Below are 23,128 nucleotides of genomic sequence, written 5' to 3' on the forward strand. Positions count from 1 at the left end.
TATCTTTAAAATACCTCTAGTAACATGTTACTTTAAATTTATGACACCTAATTTCTAATTTAGGCTAGGCATTAAACCAGCATTGATTGAATGCACTTGCTAAAAATACTTTCTGGGTCAGATGTACTTAGAATGCAGCCTCAGGAAAATTCGTTTAAACTAGTCTGTGACCAGTGTACACTTCATTATTATTGAAGGGTGTTAAAAAAGTACAGAATATCACAAACTAAATTTCATCAGTTCAGACAAAGGTGCCTAACTTTTATTTTAATGTGTAAAGTAAAATAGTAATAAGTTTATGTGGGATAATAATTTTAAAAAGTTTTTTCAATTTTTTTAAACTTATATGATCCCTGTAGACTGTTGTTAAACTCTGTGGTTTATATACTTGATATATTTTAGTTTCATCTATTAAATATAATTGAGTTGTATAGTGACAGTATGTATGTGGAAATATTGTTGTTATTGGTCTAGTATTTATTTATGATTTTGTTTACACTCAATAAGGGGAATGTTGACCATGTTTTTATTTAAGTGAATTATCCTTAAGGAACAAAGAGACTACCAGATAATTTCACAGAGGCACTGATATTGAGAATACTTTGTTTCGTCCTTCAGAGAGTTAATTTGGTCACTTTTAAACAGCAGGAATGCCTTTAAAAAATATTTAAGGATCTTAACTTGTTTAGTGGCTGTTTAAAGGGAAATGGTTAAAAGTTCTTGAATTTTTTGTTACTTATTAGGTATGCAAAAATCTCTGACCTCACTAGCAATGAAAGTCTGTATGATTTAATGGTGCTAAATATGAATTATTGCTCATAAATAAAATTTGTTTATTGGTAGAAAAGCACTGGTTACAAACTGAATTGAATTGTTGTTTTTCTGGGTTATTGCATGTTATGAAGTTTTTTATATGCTATAGTCGAGGTAGATTAAATTTACTGGCTCACTAGAAGCTGTGAAACCTTGAAGATTGGCTTAGCATTCTGGAAATCCTTGTATTGTTTGCCAGGAAAGTACTGTAGGAGGAAGGTATTGTTATTTCTTCATTTAATATTCAATTAGTACCGATGGTGAGAAGGAATATGATGTAGAAGCACTTTAGGGTATTTATTGGTGTGGAAGTCAGTTGTTTAAGAACAGCCTAATTTATTGTATATCCTTTGCATGAGAAGTCAGTATAATCAAATATAAAATGGAATGGGGGAAAAGAGAAGGGAAAATTTGTCACACTCTCTGTATTAGAGGTATTTTCCCTCACATTAATTCTTTATTTCATTATTCCGAAGTAGAAATACTGGAAGAAAAGCTCAGGTTTTCATACTATGGACTATTTTGAGGGGAAAATATTAACTTGGGTGGGTTATTGTGTTTATATTTTTTAACAAGGAGATTATCTAGAGTACTAGGGGAAAAAAAAAAAGACTCCAGAAGGGAAGAGTAATAGTATTTATTATTTTGTTAAGTGTCAGACAGTGTACAAGGGGTATTTCATGTTATTCCAGTTCATCATCAAGTATAATTTGTGAGGTAAGTATTATTAATCCCCTGTCCTACCCCTGAAATAGAAGTAAAAAGAAATTAAATAACTTGTCCAGAGTCATACTCCTAGTAAGTGGAATTCAGACCACATTTGTCTTACTGTAAAGCTTATTCTTTAGATCAGGGCTGTCCAGTTAAGTTTTCTGCATTGTGGAAATATTCTTCCCTCATGTCCACACTTTAATGAGGTATAATTGACAAATATGATAGAAATGTTCTTTTTCTGCACTGTTAGATATGGTAGCCATTAACCATTTGTGGCTGTGGAGCACTTGACATGTGACTAGTTATGTGTGAGAAACTGAATTTAAAATTGTATTTAGTTTTAATCACTTTAAAATGTGGTTCACAGATGCTAGCCATATCTGGTCGTGAATGTGATAGTGTTGGACAACACAGCCTTATATCTTGCATCCTATGAAATCTGAGTTCTAGTATGTAATCTTCTACAAGTTTGTGTATGGCGTTAGGCATGTTATTTTGTTTTAGAGTCTCCATTTAACCTATTGTGTAAACAGTGGGGTTGCCATTAAAAGATTATTTCTAAGATCTCTTCTTGTAATTTTTATTAAATGTTCACTGGCTCTTAATACAAACATATGTGAAAGTCTCCCCTCTGCAGTGTGCCCATTCTTCATATAAGGATTTTTATTCAGTCATTTTCTTTTTGAGAATATGTATAAATCACACATAAAGAATAATGGATTACACACACACACAGAGTTTTTGAAAAGATTGGGTAATCCAAGGCAGTACTATATGTTGGAACAAAGTTTGAATTTTTAAAATATCATATTTCAGCAAGTCACCTTCCATTTAAGAATATGTAGAGTTCCCTGGTGCTTACCAAATTTATTCTCAATTTATCTGCTGGCCCTTGAAGACTTTCCTCAGTTTCATCTCACCAATGCTGTTTCTTATTTTTGTTTTAAAAAAGAAAGCATTCTTGTTTTTCCCTCCATCATTTTTTTCTCAGTTTAACCATCCTGCAGTCCATCTGCCTCCTTTAAGCTGTTCTCAAAATTCACCTTTTCTGGAAGAATGATGCTTAATCCATTCATAAAGATCAGGCTTTGAGTCCTGGTGACACCACCTGGGGTTAATATACTTGCTCAGATACAGTTTATTATATCTTCCTACAGCTTTTCTTGAGTTTTAATGTTACCTACAAAATGTAATAAAATTAAAAACAAGGCTTGCTTAGTTTGTGTTGCTTTGAGTTTAGTTTGTTATTCAGTAATTCCCGTTTTAAAAGTTCCTGATTTTAAAAAATGATAAATACTGTAACAACATTTATTGGTAATCACCATTGTAATATTTTTTATTCCTTCTGGATAGTTATCAATACTTATTTATATTATATATAGATGTGTAATATATAGACATACAGCATATATACCTGTATTTTTTTTTCCTGGAAAATTGTGTAGTCAAGATATAATTTTAAGTCAAATATAAGGGAAACAGATCTGGTTTGGAATCTAGTCTCAAAAACCTTGTGCATGTCAGAGAAAACATTCTACATTTTACCTAACTTTTGTATTTACATACATGAATAGAGCACAGTGAATCCCAACATAAAGTATATCTACAAGACACTAATTAAAAAAAAAAAAAAAGCTGTAAGTTGCATAAAGACCAGTAGGGTAGAGGGAAGAAAGGAGGGACTGAATTAGAGCAAATTATATTTTATGCTTTTGTGATTATGTCAAATATATCCTAGTGTTTTATATAACTACAGAGAATCAATTAAAAAAACCCTTGGGCAAATTATGTAACATCTGAACCACTTGGCCTTTTATTGTGGAGATTAGGATAACATATAAAGCATCTAGCACTGTGTTTAAATAGATGATCAAAAAGTGGTAGTTGGTATTACTATTTTTTCCATTTTCCCATTCCCATGTTCATGAATGTAGCTTAAATGTTTGCTTAAATTCAGGTGATATTCCATAATTTATTTAGTCGTTTGCCTCTTGTTAACTTTTAAAATTTTTCCTCAGTCTAAAACTGTAGGACTGGGATAATGGTCCAGGATTATGCCAAATCTCTCTCTCAAAATTCTTACAATGGGTAGTCTTGTTTTGAAAAAGATGTTGATTTGATTGTATAGTTTTGCATTGTTATTTTAATTAATGTGTTTTTGAAATTTTTGGTTTATTGGGAAATGATGTTGTAAGCATTTCTTTACCTCTTAATAGAGTGAGAGTAATGGCATAAAGGAAAATAAGGCATGATTCTTGTCCTTGAGCTCAAATTCTAGAGTGGTAACACATGTCAACAAACACAATTCAGAGTGACAGTGTAATAAGATCTGGGGGAAATGAGAAGTGGTATTTGGAATATGGTCTTGAAGGATGAGTTGGAATTGATCTGGGGAAAGAGAACAGTGTGTACAAAAATTCAGAAGTACGAAAGAGTAGGTAGTGTGTTTGGAGAAATGCAAGTTGTCTTGTGTATATTCACCTCTTGATGGGTGTGGTATCTACTCCTGTGTATGAATCTGTGTGTGCATATGTGTTGACTATTGAGGGAGACAAGCCTAGTTAAGGATTCTTATGTTTGGGCAATGAAAGGGATCATGTTAAGACCTTTAAAACAGAGCTTCACATTGGGTATGTTGGAGCCTTAGGATGGTTTCTTTTGGCTTCATAGTCTTCTTGGTTTATACAATTGTGCTAAAAAATTATTTTGGTGCCAACTTGGGAAAAGGATTGTGAAAAACAGTGTTGGAGAGTTTATCCATTCACTCTTGGCAGCCCCACTTCATAGTCAAGAATAAAACGCATACCAAGTCCTAAAGCAAGCATAAAGAAGGTCAAGTCAAAGTCTCCCCTTCCTCCCCTGTCTTCCCTTCTTCTACCCACTCCTCAGTATTTTCTTCATCATTTTTGTTGGGGGAGGGTAATTTTTGGTGCAACTATGTGGGAAATCAGCATTAACAATTAGGATATTTGAATAAGGGAATAAGATTGGGAATAGGTTTTGAAAGGTGACTCGTGGCTTCTAGGTAATGATACAAGGATGTAAAAATGGTGCAAGGATGAGGTTAGAAATAGGGTAGGGAGATAAGTAAGGATGATCTTAGCATGCCAAGTGAGGGATAATAAGGCTAGGAATGGGGAAATAAAAATAAGAATGTGAGATTACTGATTAGGTAGTTTCATTAGGACTGTGAAAACTGATTAGGTGGTTTCATTAGAACTGTGACTCCATTTGGATATGGGGGAAGGAGGCAAAAAGTTGAAAATGATGCTAAGATTTGTTCTTTGGCCTCTTTTCTCCTTTGAGAAGGCCAAGTAATTTTTATTGAGTACCGTCAGTGAGCCAAGTATTTTGCTAGGCACCAAGTTTGTCATGAGTCCTTATTGGATTTTAAAAAATTAACATTTTGAAATTCAAGCCTAATGAAAAGTCTCAAGGAAAGTAGTTAGAGCGCCCGAACTGTCTATTTGTTCATTTGTACCCAAGATGAGCCTGAAACGTTTTGTTGTGCCTAACTTACTGTAGCAGGCTTAGTAAAAACTTCCTTTCTACATTTCCAGGGATAACCTGGGCATATCTTTTTGCTATGTCTAATTGTATTCTGTTTAAATTTATTTTTCACATTTTTTTTATTGATATATTATAGTTGTAAATAATGATGGGGTTTGTTGTTACATATTGGTACATGTGCACAAGATAACAATATTATTTGGCCAGTATCACTCCCTAGCACTTCCCTCCCCTCTTTTTGTCCCCTGATCCTGTCCCTCTTCTGATCTCCTGTCATGAGATCCCTGACTACCCTGCCCACCCCCCAACACCTCTCTTTTCTTTTTTACTCTCTAGCTTCGACAGATGAGAGAAAATATACCACCCTTGACCTTCTCAGTTTGGCTTATTTTGCTTAACATAATTAATGACCTCAAGTTCCATCCATTTTTCTGCAAGTGGCATAAATTCACTTTTATGGCTGAATAAAACCCCATTGTGTATATGTACCACATTTTCTTTATCCATTAATTCACTTATGGGCAACTAGGCTGATTTCATAGTTTGACTGTTATGAATTGTGCTGCTGTAAACATGGGTGTATGCATGTATCCCTATAGTGTGGTGACTTTAATTCTTTAGGATAAATACTGAGGAGTAGTATAGCTGGGTCTATGGTTGTTGTATGCCTTGTCTTTTGAGGAAACTCCATACCAATTTCCATAGTGGTTGTATTAATTTACAATCCACCAACACTATAAAAGTATTCCTTTTATGTTTATTATTATTATTATATTTGTAGTACATTTGTATTTCTTCTTTTGATAGCTATTATTTAGTTCAATTTGCCCATTTATTAATTGGGTTATATGATTTTTTTCTTTATATATTCTAAATATTAGACCTCTTTTCTTTGGAGGTGGGTACTGGGGATTGAACTCAGAGGCACTCGACCCCTGAGCCACATCCCCAGCCCTATTTTGTATTTTGTTTAGAGACAGTCCACTGGGTTGCTTGGTGCCTTGCTTTTGCTGAGGCTGGCTTTGAACTCAGGAATCCTCCTGTCTTAGCCTCCCCAGCCCCTGGGGAGGCATGCGCTACTGCACCCCGCTAGATATTAGAGCTCTTTTGGAAGAGTAGACAACAAAGATTGTCTCCCAGTAGAGGCCGCTGCCAAAGCCCAGAGGTCTTTTCTCCAGGCATGGTTGCCTCTCCCACACTGCTGCCCCCGCCTTTGCCTAGAGGTTTTTTCTCTGGCACTGCAGATGCCACTTCTACCTACTGCTGCCTCAGTTGCCCGCTCCTCCCTGTCGTCACCTGGAAGTCTTTTCTCCAAACGCTGCTACTGCTGGTGCTGCTCCTGTCAACTGATTCACATGGTGCTGCTGCCCTGGACTGCTGCTTCTGCTGCTGAACCACTGCTGCTGATGGCCAGAGGTCCGCTGCCAGAGTGCCTGCAGGTTTGATTACACATGGCCACCTCCATCTTGGGATGCCAGCCAGCACCTGGGGCCTGGTGCCAGCTGGTTTGCTGCCACTGCCATCTGAGGGCGAGCTGCCTCTGTTTGGGGACACCAGCGGGGACCTGGATGTTCAGTGTCAAAGTGCCTGCAGGGTTGGCTGCGCCTGGAGTCTTCCTATAAGTTGACTGCCATCTTGCAGTGCCTTTTCAGGGTCACTTCCCTATGTAAGTGCATCCCTGATCATCTTCCTGCAAATTAGAACAGCTTGGAGATCTTTGGTCTGCAATGTGACCAAGCTTGGGGTATTGAAATCCAGATTAGAGGGATGGTAGCTGGGTCTGTATGGCAGTCCTATGAAGAATCAGACAGGTCTGAGAAAACTTTGAACTCTGAAGCAAGCAGTTGCTCAGTTTTCCATTGAGCGCCCCCATCCCCGTTTGATGTGCTTTTGTTTTAAATACCCCCCCCCCTTCTCTAGCTAGCTACTATTTTTGGTTCCAAGTATTTTTTCATGCATCAGTTTGTTGAGGATTTTAGTGTATGGATGGTATTTTGCATTTTATTGTATATTATATTTTTATTATATAGGTTTTTCCTCTCGCTTGTCTGTTTTCCTGGATTTCTGTATTTTTTTCCTACTAAAGGTCAGTCTCTGTCAATTCTTTCCCACTCTAACTGTAGATTTTTGCTTATGGCTTATGGCTTCTCTCCTCCTCCCTCATTAACATAGTGTCCTGCACTACTTCTGTTCTCTTTGTCCAGCATTTGGAATTGTGAACCCTTTTAACAAATTTGCTATGTATAGTGTGGACAGTAAATTAAACTATTTCTTTTTGTTGTGAGAAAACTGTGGAAGACTTCATAGGATCTAGTGGGTTTGGGGCTATATGTGGTTTGCGTTGGGTGCTTTTGATATTGGTCTCCCCCCTTGAAAGCGAGGTGCTGGAAACCTTCAGGGACACCATAGGTCTGCAGAGTAGAATTTTGTGCTGCCTTAGATCAATACTGCTAGATGGGGAAACACACGAACAACATGAAAAAACAAAGGAATAAAGTGCCCCAAATAAACCAAGAAGCTCCAGGGACAGAATCCACTGACAAAACAGTAGAAGAAATGTCAGAGAGGGAGTTTAGAATGTACATAGTTAAACTGATCTGCAAAAAAAGGATAGTATAAGAAATGAAAGAAAAAACACAGGAAGTGAAGGATCTCTTCAATAAAGAGAGATTGTGAAAAAAACCAAGCAGAAGTCCTTGAAATGAAGGTGTCAATAAGCCAAACAATGGAAGGCATCACCAACAAACAAGACCTCTTGGGATATAGAACCTCAGGCCATGAAGATAAAATATATAATCTTGAAAATAGAGTTGACCATGCAGAGAAAAGATGGTAAGATTCCATGAACAGACATCCAAACAAGAATAATGGGATTATATGAAAAGACCAAATTTAAGAGTTATTGGGATAGATGAAGGAGCAGAGATACGAACTAAAGGAATGCGCAGTCTTTTCAATGATATAATATTGGAAAATTTCCCAAACCTAAAGAAGGAAATGTAAAATCAAATACAAAAGGCTTACAGAATCCCAAATGTACAAAATTACAGCAGACACATTATAATGAGAATGACTGACACAGAGAATAAAGATAAAATCTTAAAGGCTGTGAGAGAAAAAATTCAAATTACCTATAGGGGGAAACCAATTCAGATCTCAACGATTTCTCAACCCAGACCCTCAAAGCTAGGAGGTACTGGAATAATATATTTCAAACTCAGAAAGAAAATGGATGCCAACCAAGAATTTTTTATCCAGCAGAATTGTTTCAGATTTGAAAATGAAATAAAAACCCTCCATGATAAACAAAAGTTAAAAGAATTTGCAACTAGAAAGCCTGTACTACAGAATATTCCCAACAAAATATTCCATGAGAATGAAGTGAGAGGGGGAAAAAAGTGAAAACCACCAAAGATGAACATGCTAAAGAAATGTCAATCAAAGGAGAAACTAAGACAAATTAAAAACCATAAGTAAACCAAAATGACTGGGAACACAAATCATAGCTCAATAATAATCTTAAACTCATCAATCGAAAGACAGAGACTGGCAGATTGGATTAAAAGCAGGAACCAATAATATGCTGTCTACAAGAGGCTTATCTCATAGGCAAAGACATCTACAGAATGAAAGGATGGGAAAAAAACATATCACTCACATACAGGGTTTTCTATCCTCATATCAGATAAAGAGGACTTTAAGCCAAAGTTAATCAGAAGGGACAAAGAAGCCCATTTCATACTGCTTAAGGGAATTACATATCAACAAGACATAACAATCATAAATATTTATGCCACAAACAGTGGAACATCTCTGTACATCAAACCATTCTAAATTTTGAGAACCAGATAGACCATAACACAGTAATACTGGGTGACTTTAATAACACACCTCTCTCACTATGGGATACATCTTCCAAACAAAAACTGAATAAAGAACTCTAGATATAAATAACACTAATCAATAATTTAGGCTTAACAGACATATATAGAATATTCGTCTATCAATGAGCAAACACACTTCTCAGCAGCACATGGATCCTGTTCTAAAATAGACCATATCTTATGCCACAAAGTGACTTGTAGCAAATACAAAAAAAATAGAGCTAATACCCTCCATCCTATCAGATCATAATGAAATAAAATTAGAAATCAATGAGAGAATAAAAAAATATAAGCTATTGTAACACCTGGAGTCTAAATAAAACATTATTGAATGATGGATGGATAACAGAATAAATCAAAGATGAAATAAAAAAAATACAGAGATGTAAATGATGAGAATAGTGATAAAACATAACAAAATCTGTGGGACATCATAAAGGCAGTGCTAAAAGGAAAGTTCATTGCATTGAGCCCATTCATTAAAAGAATAAAAAGTCAACAAATAAATGACCTAACATGACATGTCAAAGCCCTAGAGAAAGAACAAATCAACATAAACATCAGTAGAAGACAGGAAATGATTAAAATCGGAGCTGAAATCAATGAAATTGAAACAAAAGAAACAATTCATAAAATTGACCAAACAAAAAGTTTTTTCTTTGAAAAAATAGGTAAACCTTCAGTCATGCTAACAAAGAGAAAGAGAAATCTACCAAAATTCATGATGAAAAAGGAAATATCACAATGGATACTACTGAAATACAGAAGATAATCAGAAACTATTTTGAAAATTTATACTCCAATAAAATATAAAATCTTGAAGACATTGACAAATTTCTAGAGACTACTCAAATTGAATCAGGACGTCGTATACAATTTAAACAGATCAATTTCAAGCAACGAAATAGAACATGCCATCAAAAGCCTACCAATTAAGAAGAGCCCAGGATCAGTTGGATTCTCTGCTGAGTTCTACAAGATCTTCAAAGAAGAATTAATACCAATACTCCTCAAATTGCCATGAAATAGAAAAGGAAATAACCCTTTTAAACTTACTCTATGAGGAAAATATCACCCTGATACCAAAACCAGACAAAAGCACATCAAAGAAGGAAAACTTCAGGCCAATATCCCTGATGAACATAGATGCAAAAATTCTCAGTAAAATTCTGGCAAACGACATACAAAAACATATTAAAAAGATAGTGTACCATGAACAAGTAGGGTTCATCCCAGGGATGCAAGGTTGGTTCAACATACAGAAATCAACAAGTGTAATTCATCATATCAAGATTAAAAACAAGAATTCATGATCATCTCAATAGATGCAGAAAAAGCATTTGAAAAATTCAGTACCCCTTCATTTTTCAAAACACTAGAAAAAAAACGAGGGATAGTAGAAACAAACGTCAACATCATAAAAGCTGTATAGGCTAAACTAAAGGCCAATATCATTCAAATGGAGAAAAATTGAAAACATTCCCTCTAAAGACTGGAACAAGGCAAGGGTGCCCTCTTTTACTACTTCTATTCAACATTGTCTTTGAAACTCTAGCCAGAGCAATTATGAGAAAGAAATTAAAGGGATACAAATAGGAAAAGAACTCAAACTTTCTTTGCTGATGACTGATTCTATATTTAGAAGAGTGAAAAAATTCCACCAGAAAACTTCTAAAACTCATAAATGAATTCAGCAAAGTAGCAGGTTATAAAATCAACATCCATAAATCAAACATGTTCCTATACATTAGTGACAAAACTACTGGAAGAGAAAGTAGGAAAACTAACCCATCCACAAATAGCCTCAAACAAAACAAAACAAAAACAAAAAATTGAGACTCAATCTAACAAAAGAGGTGAAAGACTTGTACAATGAAACTACAGAACACTAAAGAAAGAAATTGAAGAAGACCTTAGAAGATAGAAAGACCTCCCATTTTCCTGAATAAGCAGAATTAATACTGTCAAAATGGCCATACTTCCAAAAGTGTTATACAGATTTAATGCAATTCCAAAATAATCCCAATGAGATTCTTCAGAAAACTAGAAAAAGCAATCATGAAATTCATTTAGAAAAATGAAAAACCCAGAATAGCCAAAGCAATCCTTAGCAAGAAGAGTGAAGCAGGAGGCATCACAATACTATATTTCAGAGCCATAGTAACAAAATGGCATGATATTGGCACCAAAACAGACACGTAGACCAATGGTACAGAATAGAAGACAGAGGCAAACCTACATAAATACAGATATCTCATACTAGACCAAGGCACCAAAATAATTCACTGGAGAAAAGATGGCCTATTCAACAAATGGTGCTGGGAAAACTAAAAATCCACATGTAACAAAATGAAATTAAAACCCCTAATTTTCACCCTGCACAAAACTCCAAGTGGATCAAAGACTTAACGCAGTAGACCAGAGACCCTGCACCTAATAGGAGAAAAAATAGGCCAAATCTCCACTATGTCAGCTTAGGATCTGATTTCCGTAACAAGACTCCTAAAGGGTAAGAAGTAAAATCAAGAATTAATAAATGGGACAGATTCAAACTAAAAAGCTTCTTCTTAGCAAAGGAAACAATAAGGTGAAGAGAGAGCCTACAGAATGGGAAAAAAATCTTTACCACATTCACCTCAGAGCATTAATCTCCAGGATATATAAAGAACTCAAAAACCTTAACACCAAAACAAAAACAAAAAACTGTAAATGTGCTAAGGAACTGAACATACACTTCACTGAAGAAGAAATACAGTTGAGCAACAAATATATGAAAAATGTTCGGCATCTTTAGCAGTTAGAGAAATGCAAATCAAAACTACTCTGTGATTCCATTTCACTGTAGGCAGAATGGTAGTTATCAAGAATAGAAGCAACAGTAAATATTGGTGAGGATGTGGGGGAAAAGGTACACTCATACATTGCTCATGGAAATGCAAATTGGTGCAACTACTCTGGAAAGTGTAATAGAGATTCCTCAGAAGAACCATTTGACCCAGTTCTCCCACTCCTCAGAATATACCCGAAGGACTTAAAATCAGCATACTACAGTGATGCAGCCACATCAATGTCTATAGCAGCGCAATTCATAATAGCTTAACTATGGAACCAACCTAGGTGCCCTTCAATAGAGGAATGGGTAAAGAAAATGTGGTGTACATATACGATAGAATATTACTCAGCTTTAAAGAAGAATGAAATTATGGCATTTGCTGGTAAATGGATGGAGCTGGAGAATATTATGCTAGGTGAAAGCCAATCCCAAAAACCCAAAAGCTAAGTATTTTCTCTGATATGCAGATGCTAATTCACAATGGGCGGGGAGGGCTAGGGAAGAATAGAGTTACTTTAAGTAGAGAGGAGTGAAGGGAGAGTAGGAAGGATCATAGAATGAATCAGACATTATTACCCTGTATGCATATATAACTATACGACCCATGTGATTCTCTATCATGTACAACCAGAAGAATGAGAAATTATACTCAATTACATATGATGTATCAAAGTGCGTTCTGTCATGTAAAACTAAAACAGAAAAATTAAAAAAAATTTAATTTTTTTTAAAATTAGGTTCTCTAGTCACATTCTTTTTTTTTTTTTAAATTTTTTTGTAGTTGTAAGTGGACAGAATGCTTTTATTTATTTGTTTATTTTTATATGGTGCTGAGGCTCAAACCCATTGCCTCATACATGCTAGGCAAGTGCTCTGCCACTGAGCTCCAGCTCCAGCCCTCTAGTCACATTCTTACTTGGCAATCTTATTATTCCTTTGCTGTGCAGAAGCTTTTTAATATGATGCCATCCCATTTATTACCTCTTGGTATCTAGGAGTTGCATAGTTATGGTCTAATTCCTAGGTCTTGATCCATTTTGAGTTGATTTTTTTGTGTGTGGAGTAGGAGATAAGGGTCTAGTTTCATTCTTCTATGTATGAATAACCAGTTTTCCCTGCACCCATTTGTTAAAAAGACTGTCTTTTCTCCAGTGTATATTTTTGGCACCTTTGTCAAGGATCAGATGACTTTAGATGTGTGGGTTTATCTCTCTGTCTTCTATGCTGTACCATTGGTCCCTACTCTTTTTATGCCAGTACCATGCAGTTTTATATAACTATATAATTATAACTCTGAAATAATTTGAAGTCAGGTATTATAATGCCTCTAGTAATGCTTTTTTAGCTTTTCTGGTCTTTTATTCTTCCAGATTTTAAGTCTTTTTTCTAGTTCTATGAAGAATGTCATTGGTATTTCAATGGGGTCTAATTGGATTCTTAGGTTTCAGTGAAACTACCCAACCATCTCTCATTGCTGGTCCTTCATTTTCATCCCAGTTTCTTCATTTCAGGGGAATACACTATTGGTAATCTCATTTGACCTTTTCTCTACCATTTGAGAGCAAGTTGTAGACATGTTACTTATCACCCCTAAATATTCTACTATATATTTACCAAAATATGAAGTCTTCTTCATAACTATCAAATCAGGAAATTAACATTGATACAATACTACTTTCAGATCTGTAGATACCATTCAAGTTTTCCCAGCTGTCCTTATTTTGTCCAGAATCCAATTTAGAGTTACTCATTGCCTTTAACTATGTCTCTTTAGTTTTCTTTAGTTTGTCTTCTACATCTTTTTGTGTGTGCGTGTGCTAAGGATTGAACGCAGGGCCTCAGCATGCCAGGCAAATACTCCACCACTGAGCCACATCTTCTGCCCTAGTCTTCTTTAGTTTAGAACATTTTCTCAGTATTCCTGTGTTTTATGGTCTTGATAGTTTTTAAGGGTGCAGTCCTATGTAACATGTCCCTCTATACAGTGGTTCCTCTCACATAGACTGAGTGCATTGTTTGCCAGAATACCATAGAAATGAAGAAGTGTGTGGGGGGGTTTTGTTTGTTTGTTTTTGTTTTTTGGTGGTACAGGGGATTGAACCCAGAGGTACTCTACTGAGCTACATCCCAGCCCATTTTTAAAAATTTTGAAACTGAGTCTTGCAAAGTTGCCAAGCTGATTTGGATCTTGCACTCTCTTGCCTCAGCCTTCCAAATCTCTAGGATTACAGGAATATTCCACGATGACTGGTTTATGGTGTGCTATTCTTAGTGCAAGTAGAAGACATACAGTATTATCCAACCACGGGTGGTGTTTAACCTTAAACACTTTGTAAGTTCATGTTCCTTAGGTTTCTCTATTGTGAAGCCATCATTTTTCCTTTTTTCTTTTTGTGACATTGGGGATCCAATCCAAGACCTTATACTAGGCCCACTGAGCTACATTCCCAGTTCCCATTTTTCTTTTTGCAATTGATAACTCTTGGATGGAAAAATATCCAAGACTCTGCTAATATTTCTCATAAAACCTCTAACTACCATCATTTGGGTGCTCTGGTGACTCCTGTCTGAATTAGCCATCATTGTGAAGGCTGCCATCTACATTAGTTGGTATTCTACTGAAAGATTTTCTTCTTTTCCAGACTTTAAAAAAATTTATTTGTTCATTTCAATATATAATTATGGAAATTTTGTTCCTATTTGGTGATTCTTATTAGTTAATGGAATCTTTAGTTTTATTCTAATGTTCAAATTGTCCCAGATTTTGCTTGGCCATCCTCAGGACATGCTGCTAGGTCCTTGCAGGGTAGGGAATTTCTCATTTAGTCTCTTTTTAAAATCATTTAATCAGAAAAAGAATTTATAGAAAGATATTACCCCCAGTTTAAAAGGAGAACTAAGATGAAACTCAGAAAGGTGTGTGTCGTTGGGTATGTTATTGTGTAAATAGCAAATATTTTGAATTTGGATTTGTCTGATACTGAAGCATCTTTTCTCTCCTATATTGTGTAGCCTCTCACTACCTATGTAAGTATAGTTTGGAATCCAAAGTGACAGTACTTAAGGTTGTATGGGTGTGACTGACACAGCTTATTAAGTGTGTATGAAGTTAAAAAGAGGGTCACAAAGGGTCTAATCACCATCATTGAAAGAATAAGCACTATTAGAAGAGAAGATAACTGAATAGTGGTATCAGAAGAGTATTTGGTTGTATGGTAGAAAGTGGTAAAGTAGGGAATTTCAGGAAGGTGACAAATGCTGCAAAGAGAAAGAAGACCAAAAGTGCTTTGAATGTGACTATTGGGAGGTTGATACTTTAGTTGGGTGGTTTTTATGTGTATTAGGCAGGCTACCTACTTCAGAATCATTGGGATATTGATTAAAAATATAAATTTCTCGGGTCTCATCTCAGAGTTTGCAGATTCTTAAAAAAGTTGGGTAGCATAGGATATCTGCTGAAATGCTGCTAAGATTCTTTTGGGGCATACTAGTTTGAGGTTTGTTGCTTTAGCAGAGGAGTTACAGTGTAGAGTCATGGTAAGAAGTGAAATCGAGAAAACTAGACAAATACTGATTATAAACTAAGCAACTTTTTATGAAATTTGACCATAAAGGGAAGAAGGACTTTCCTGGGTTATGGAGGATGAGGAGATAGCATCAAGAAAAATATCATTTATTTTTCTTTTTAAGGATATATACATCTTATCATTTTTTAAGATTAAGGGACAGAAATTATAGTGGTTATTTGAAAGATGGTTAAAAAAAATCATATAGCAATACTTGCTATCAAAATAATTGCCCTGAATGAATTTTAGTAGGTATCTGGGATAACTCCCTGCCCTCCTTTCAAATTATTGCCATCTTTTTGTGGGTTTTGGAGTTGTCAAAATGTCATTGTAGCTGGGCATGTTCGTGCACACCTGTAATTCCAGCAATTTGGGAGGCCAAGGCAGGAGGATCATGAGTTCAAAGCCAGCCTTGGCAACAGCAAGGTGCTAAGTAACTCAGTGAGATCCTGTCTCTAAATAATACAAAAAAGCATTGGGAATGTGGCTTAGTGGTTGAGTGCTCTGAGTTCAATTCCCAGTACTGCCACCCACCCCACAAAAAAGGGTCATTGTTAACCTTATTATTAATTAATATAATTTATATGTTATACAATTAACATTTTCTTTCACTCATTTGTAAAAAAACATGAATTCTAAGAATACTCTTGTATATAAAAATAAAGTCTCCAACAGTACAATTTAAAAAATTATATCTAGAATTGGAAATGACTTCAGATAGAAAACATTTAGTCAATGTATAGTTAGTTAGAGTACCAGCTAGGAACCAAGAACAGTATATGGCATTGGGGATACAGAATTGAATAAGGCATAATTTTTGTCCTCAAGTAGGTTATTGTAAAGGACAGTAGTCTTCAGCAGAACTCAGAATCTAGTGTACAGCTGAAAATGGTGTAGGTTAGCTGTAGTTAACTACATATAGTTAGATAGATGTAGCATACAGCTAAGATACATAAAGATAAGTCTTAGTTGTTAAGTTATTAGGACTTCAGAGTTCTTGTTTTAAAAATTTCAATTTTTTTCTATTTTTGTATTGGTATTAATATGACTACTTTGTTCAAAATTCAAAATAATATGAAAAAGGTATTGAGAAGTCTCAATACTAATCTTTTCCTTCGCCTCTCTTTATAGGTAACCCACTTTATTTCTTTATATATTCTGTAATATTTATACAGATAGAAGCAAACACAAATATAGATTACTGTTTACCTTTCCACATTCAAAGTAGTTTACTATGTTAATGTTTTATAAACATATATGTTTTTTCATTTAAATATACCTTGGAGATCATTTGACTTTAGTGTTTAGAGAACTCCCGACCTTTCTTCCCTCCAATATAGTGACATACTCTATTGTGTAGATATGTTGTTGTTTTGATATGTTGTTTTTAAAAAAATATTTTTAGTTGTAGATGGACACAATACCTTTGTTTTATCTATCTGTCTATTTTTATGTGGTGCCGAGGATCAAACCCAGTGCCTCACACATGCTAGGCAAGTTGCTCTACCACAACCTCAGCCTTAGATATACTGTTAAGCTAACTTGTTTTGAATATTTAAGCTCTTACTATACTTGGATTCTTTTATTATTCTCCTGTGTAACTTATTTGCTTTAACTTCTTTTCTGTCTGAATTGGGCTCCCATGAGGCATTGTGCATTAATGGTTTGCTCGACTTTGTGTACCTGAAGTCCTCTAATGCCTCGTGGGACCAACCTTTTAAACTTTGTGGCCAAGACAGATTCTACTCTCCTTATTTCAGTCGCTTACATGAAAAAATGGTAGCAAAAGAAAAAGGGGTAAAACTAATATTTGTTAAACTCTACTGGTTGTTTTTAAATATGATATTTAATTTAATTCTCTCAGTAACCCTTTGGAGTAGGTGGTGGTAGTCTGGTTTTACAGATTAAGAAGTTAAACTCAAAAAATAGAGTTGTCCAGAGTTTTACAGGTTAAAAATGTCAGGTTGAGGGTGTTTTTTTTTTTGTTGTTGTTGTTTGTTTGTTTGCTTTTTTGTTTGTTTGTTTGTTTTGTGGTGCTAGGGCTTGAACCCAGGTCCATGTGCATGCGAAGCAAGCATTCTATCAGCTGAGCTATAGCCCCAGCCCTTGGAAGTTTTTAAAGTAGGTTTGAGTCTAGAATCTGTACCTATTCTGCTACTGCCCTTGTTTTCTGTGTTTTAATGTCTTTCTTTTTTTTTAATTTTTTATTTTTTTTATTGGTTGTTCACAACATTACAAAGCTCTTGACATATCATATTTCATACATTAGATTGAAGTGGGTTATGAACTCCCAATTTTACCCCAAATGCAGATTGCAGAATCACGTCGGTTTTAATGTCTTATTTTTGAATTCTTGAACTTTAGCCTTAAAGCCGGAGCTCTCTATTAACCTACTGTATACCTTACATCAAGAGCCACATAATTAGACATGTTGCCTGCTGCCATGTTTCCCTGTTGCATTGTTCCTGATTGCTGGGATGCCACCTGCTTACCTGACCTCTGTGACACTGAAGCCCACTTGTCTGGATCCCTGCCGATAGGCATTTTCTAATTGCTTATCTGTATTGCCACTCATCATTACTCTTAAGGGTTTTTTGTTTTGTTTTGTTTTCTTCTCTAATTTCCCCTGCTTAGCCCTGTCACCACTTGCTTTTCAGTTTATCAAGCTTTGTGAAGCTTGAGCAAAATTTCCAAAATTATTTGGGATGATTTAACATTTTTCTTATGTTAAATCTTTTTTTTAAAAAAAATTTTTGTAGTAGATGAACCCAATACCTTTATTTTATCTTTTAATGTGGTGCTGAGGATCAAACCCAGTGCCTCTCACGTGCTAGGTAAGTGCTCTACCAACTGAGCTATAACCCCAGCCCAATGTTAAATATTATCTTGGAGTTTTATATTAGTTTCCATAAAAGTGCATTTGACCATTAGTTTAGACCTTTCTAATTTCCTAGTGTAGTCAGTGTGATCTGACATGCATATTTGATCAAACTTTTCTATTATCTCTTCATCTGCCTGTGAAACAAATGAAGGAATTTTCCAAGGAGTTCAGAATTATTTGAAAAATACCAATTTTATAAGTAATGTTGAAGGTGGGCACAGCGGTTCACTCCTGCAATCGCAGCTACTCAAGGAGGCTGAGGCAGGCAGATTGCAATGTCAAGGCAAGCCTCAGTAACTTAGTGAGCCCTCCATCTCAAAATAAAAAATGAAAAGGAGGGTATGGTGGCACATGCCTGTCATTCCAGTGGCTTGGGAGGCTGAGGCAGAAGGATTGCGAGTTCAAAGCCTGCCTCAGCAATTTAGCCAGGTCCTAAGTAACTCAGTGAGACCTTGTCTGTAAATAAAGATATAAAGAAGGGCTGGGGGTGTGGCTCAGTGGTTAAGTGCCTCTGGATTCAGTCCCTGGTACAAAAAAGAAGAAAAGGGCTAGGGATGTAGCTCAGTGGTGGAGTATCTTTGGTTCAATTCCCAGTAATGAAACAACAAAATGAAAATAATGTTAGTGTCATTTTTGCCGGTTTCTTTTTTAGATATTTCTTTATTGTATAGAAGCAAATATCATTGTAGACTTCAGAGATTCTTGAATTGTTTTATTTGCATTGTAATGAAATCTCTACTTGGTTTATTTACATGTCCCACTTATCTTTCTTTTTCCAGTCCAACAGCAATCAGTTACTGTCACTTACTACAGAAGTACTAGGAAATGGGGTATCTTTTCTGAGAAGCGTTTTGTGACTTGGAAAAATTGTTGCAGGTGATTCTGATAATGTGATCCACCTTACATCCGTCCATTTTTATGAGTTTTGATCTGTGTTCACACAATCATTTAAAAAAATTTGCATAGGTCAACATTTCTTTTTATGAAATTTCAAATCTCTAATTTTTTTTTTTATTCACTTAGTGCCAGACTTGACCTAACAGATGTGAAGCTGTTTAGTCTTCATTTATCTCACTTACTAGTATACCTTCTTTAAGTTCTCTAATGAAATTGTATGGTGCTGTCTAGAACTAACCAAGAAGGTTACTCAATATAAGGTTTTTGTTTTTTTGTTTTTTTTTTTAGGATAAAGCGGTTGAACTTATTCTTTTCATGTTCCAGTTTCACTTTTTACATATATTCTTCAAATTCATTGTTCATTTATCTGTTAGTATCTTAGTAAGTTTTGTTACCAATTTATATTGTAGATATTAACTGTTTATTTGATAACACAGTAGCATGCTTGGGACATACTCTGAGTTTTTTTGTATCTATCATATTAAAAAATGCCACAACTTGAAAGCACATCTATTTATAAAGGAGATGATTTTGCTTACAATCCTTTTATGTTATTCAGTCTTACATCTCTACATTAAAGCCATAGTTAGTCAGGCACTATAGTGCATGCCTGTAATCCCAGCAACCCAGGAAACTGAGGCAGGTAGATTACAAGTTCAAGGCTATCCTTAGCAACTTAAAGAAGGCTAGGGATGTAGCTCAGTGGTAAGGTGTCCCTGGATTAATCCTCAGTACCAGTACCAAAAAAAAAGAAGAAGAAATGAAAAGAAAAAAGATAAAGTCCATAATTAATAAGAAAATTTCTTCTGAAGAAGAGAGGAACAACAAAACTTGAAAGATGATACCTTTTTAAAGACAAGAATAATAAAGAATATTCTCATTAGTGGTACTTATAAAAGATAGGCTTTATCGGAATCTAATATAGAAGAAACTAAAAAACCAAAGTTCACTGATTTATGTAGTTTCTTTCCCCATCAAGACTGTGAGCCTCCTGAGGCTAGAGATCTAGATGTATGCATATTTATATCTCCAGCATCTAGTACTGTGCCTGCCAGTTAAGAGCTGCTCACACATTTATATGCATAAACTGGTGTTTTGAATGTACAGATTTAGGGAACTCATTTCAGGGTTTGTAGGTTTTGAGTCTGTGGGTCTTTGTCTCTTGTTTCTCTGTCACTTCCTCTCACAGAGTATTTTAAATGCTATAGTATATAAATATGATGAATTGTCAAGGATTAAATAGCAAAAAAAGGAAAAGCCTCTGGTAAGTAAATTTGATGCAAGAAGTGGTACAAATTAGTTTCTTATATTTAATATACAGTTAATGAACATCAAATATATTTTACATTATTTAGTAGTCAGTAACAGTTGAGTAGAGGATTACACAAAGGACATTTAGAAAATGCTGTTTGTATAGTGAATCAGTGTGCAGGTTCAGTGCTGTGCATGCAGGTGTCAGGTGATTGAACATGCTTAACATGGGATACTTTTTTCTTAGACTATATGATTTCTATTCCCCCTTCTCCCATTATTGGGCTTTGAACCTAGAGGCAGTTTACTACTCCCCCCCACTTTTTTTATTTTGAGAAAAGGTCTTTCTTAGTTGTCCAGTTGGCCTCTCAGACTTGGGGTTCTACTGCCTCAACCTCCTTAGTTGTCGGAATCACAGGAATGTGCCTGGCTTGTGATACACCATTTCTTAAATAAGAAGCTTTTATTTAAGGTGTTGCATAAGAACTACTATATAACTAGGTTTGGTACATGTAAGTCTAGAGAGAAATTTTAGAACAAACTTACAGCATTATTTATTTATTTTCTTCTACAGGATATCAGTTTTATAGCTCATAGTTTTGATAGTGCTGTCCTTAGGGAATCTGGCTCATTCTGTTTTACATTGCCAGGTTTAGTTTAGTGGAGCTCAGTGGTAGAGCACTTGCCTATCATGTGTGAGGTACTGGATTCGATTCTCATTTCCACATAAAATAAACAAAGGCATTTTGTTTATTTTTTAGTTGTAGATTAAACAACTAAAAAATAAATAAATAAATAAATAAATAAATAAATAAATAAATAAATAAATATAAAGAATTATCAGCTATCCATGTGCTGATGCACATGCCTGTGACTCAGGAGGCCGGGAAGGGAAGATTGCAAGTTCAAGGCCAGCCTCAGCAAAAGTGAGGTGTTAAGCAGCTCACACCCTGTCTCTAAATAAAACACAAAAATAGGGCTGGAATGTGGCTCAGTGGTTGAGTGCCTCTGAGTTCAATCCCTGGTATCCCCCCCTCCAAAAAAAAAAAAAAAAAGTCAGCTATCCAGAAAACTTTTTGAGTGACTAATTGCTTGATTATTTTGGATAACAATGAATTTATTGTGTATACTTTGTTAAGTGTAAAAACATAATTTGAAAGGAATGTTTTCTCTTTCCTCACATTTTTTATTTTTAAAAACTTCAGACCTGTGGAAAAGTAGCAAGAATCACATATTGAACATCCATATACCCTTTATATAATTTTACTAGTTGCTACTTTGCTTTATCTCTCTGTATATACTTTTTAAATTTCTGTTTGGGAATTGTAGTCATCATGATCATAATAACACTTTATCCAAATGTTTTAGCATGCAAACATGAATCTTTAGGAACAAACACATTTTCCCATATAACCACATAATCACACTCAAGAAGTTTTGCATTAACACATGTTGGTATCTGAAATACAATCCATATCTAAATTTCTCCAGTTGTTCAAGCAACTTCTTTATGCCCTCTCTCCCTCCGAATCCATGATTGGATTAAGGATTGTACGGTTGTTAGGTCAACTTGGATGTTTTAACCCACAGCTCTTCCCCAGCCTTCTTGTACATCTCCTGCACATACATAAGATCCAGATTTTTTAAGATCTAGATAAGTTGTTTTGTAGATTGTCCTTCAATTTAGATTTAGACAGCAACAAGCTAAATTAGTTTAGTGACAGATGTTTCATTTAGTTTTCTCATCATTAGATTTGGTTTAAACATTTTGGCAAGAATACTGCATAGATGTTTTGTTCTCAGTGTTTGATATTAGGATGATGTTGAATTTGATCATTTGGTTTAGGTAGGCTTTGATAAGTCTGTGGGGTAACACTTTTAGGTTGTGTACCCTGTTTCCCAAATAAACTTTTGCCCAGTGATTTTAGTATTCATTTATGAGTCTTCCCCAAATCAGTTATGGTAATTGTAAAGTAGCAATTTTCTATTTCTGTAATTTCTTCTGTTTCATCATTTGACATTTTTATACAAAGAAGAGTTATTCCTCTCAGTTAAAAAAAAAGTGTTAAGTTGGACCTATTAATTCTTGTTTTAGAATATCATAATCTATTCTTATTTATTTTGGAACTTAAATTGATTCATGTTTAGCTAGTAGGAGTCCCATTAGATTTATTCTTTGACTTGTCCTCTTTAGAGTTTGAGGGCTTCATTTACTGGCACAGATATTTTACCCTCACCTTATATTTTCCTTGTTCCATCTCTGGGATCAGTAGTTTGTCCTAGAGTCTTAATTCTTTTAGTGGGTAGAATAATATAAGGGATTAGATATGCTTGGTGTTTTGGGAGCTTTTTTTCTTTTAGGTTCAAATAGTGGACAGAGGTAGAGGTGGCAAGGCTACCTTTAAAAAATGATGGAATCCTGTCATCAAACAATACCTTATCTCCCATGCCATGGGATCTAACTTCTTAATCTCCTCTAGCCAGTGAGGTTCCTGGTAATATTAACATTTTTCATTTGTTCATTTATATAATACACACAGAATAGTTTCAGAATGGTTCAAAACTGTTACTGAGGGTGGGGCATGATGGCACTCATCTAATCAGCCCAGCTTCTCAGGAGGCTGAGGCAGGAGGATCTCATGAGCCAAAGAATAGTTCAAGGCCAGTCTGAGCAAGATAGCCAGATCCTGTCTGTCTGTCTCTCTCTCTCTTTTTAAATAACTTTTTAAAATTTATGTATGACTGCAGAATGCGTTACAATTCTTATTCCAGATACAGA

At 35.2% G+C, this 23,128-nt stretch overlaps 1 protein-coding gene across 10 annotated transcripts in view; it reads left to right on the top strand.

Moving 5' to 3' along the window:
• Positions 1–23,128, top strand: part of Ptpn4 (protein tyrosine phosphatase non-receptor type 4) — a 177,514-nt gene that overhangs the window by 1,708 nt on the left and 152,678 nt on the right. The window lies entirely within an intron of this gene.

Source organism: Ictidomys tridecemlineatus, chromosome 7, assembly GCF_052094955.1.
Source record: "Ictidomys tridecemlineatus isolate mIctTri1 chromosome 7, mIctTri1.hap1, whole genome shotgun sequence".
Lineage (NCBI taxonomy): Eukaryota > Metazoa > Chordata > Mammalia > Rodentia > Sciuridae > Ictidomys > Ictidomys tridecemlineatus.